Here is a 1,110-nt window from a genome sequence, read left to right as displayed (position 1 = left end):
GGGTTAAAAAAATAGAAGACAAAGTTTAAGGAAAGAACCCATGAATAAAGGAATGGTTGAAACTCAGTGTTGGAGAAGACGTCCAAAGAAATGGCCCCTGAGCATGCCACATGGCTATTCAATTGTTTGAAGTTTAAGCTTGTTTCGAGACAAATTGTCCACACTTTGAGCATAATATTATGCTAATGTCCCAGATAGCTTCCAACTTCCATAAGCTTATTTGGCTGTGTCAGTTGTAAATAAATGTGTTCTTATTGCACACTTTCACATTACGGTTGATATGATAAAGATGTTATCAAGTTTTCGTGTTACTCAGTTAAAAAAAAAAAAAAGATTATAAACTTAATATTTCTCGGACAGGTCTGTCGACTTTCTCCATATTGACAAAAATGCCGTCCTCTTGGTTGTATTTGACTTCTGCAATATTAATTGATTGATATTGTGCAAAGATGACATAGTTATTTCCCTTTAAATGGGCCCTCATGTTTTTAACACCCTCTACCCTGTTGAAAGATGGCGGTGCACCACAAACGAAACAACAATAATAATAATTTTTAATTCTTTATTGAGTAACTGATGAATGGGAAAAAAAAAACGATAAAATGCAGGAACTGCATATCGTTGTCGCTCATCACAATACTGTCCCTTATAAAAAACAGTCAACACACATTACAAAAAAACACAGTGCAGTGTGCAAATGCGTTGGATAGGAATACCTATTCAGTCTTGTCGCTCAAAGCACGTGAGAATGAAGCAAGCAGTGACCACTCAGATTATAGATTTTTTTGTGCTAAAGTCTATTTGTTGTCAGAACAAAAGTCATTATTTCCTTGCCTGGCGTTGCCTTGTTGGCTACGTCACTTGTCGGTCCAAATCCGTCTACATAACATCCAAGCACGCCACGACCATGTCTTATTTTGCAGAGAACATAATTTCACTCTAGCTTTCAATACTAGGCTACAATTTAATGGGATTTGCTATTTTTTTAAAATCACAATGTCTTTGTTTGTTTAACTGTTTGATGCTATCTTTTTTCTTCATATTTTTATTATTGCTACACAAAGAACGCAATCCATTTTTCTATGATGACCCCCCTCCCCCTCCCCCCCA

Source organism: Aplysia californica, unplaced genomic scaffold (assembly GCF_000002075.1).
Source record: "Aplysia californica isolate F4 #8 unplaced genomic scaffold, AplCal3.0 scaffold00103, whole genome shotgun sequence".
Taxonomy (NCBI): domain Eukaryota; kingdom Metazoa; phylum Mollusca; class Gastropoda; order Aplysiida; family Aplysiidae; genus Aplysia; species Aplysia californica.
The sequence above is the reverse complement of the archived record's forward strand: the minus strand, read 5'-3'. Positions refer to the sequence as shown.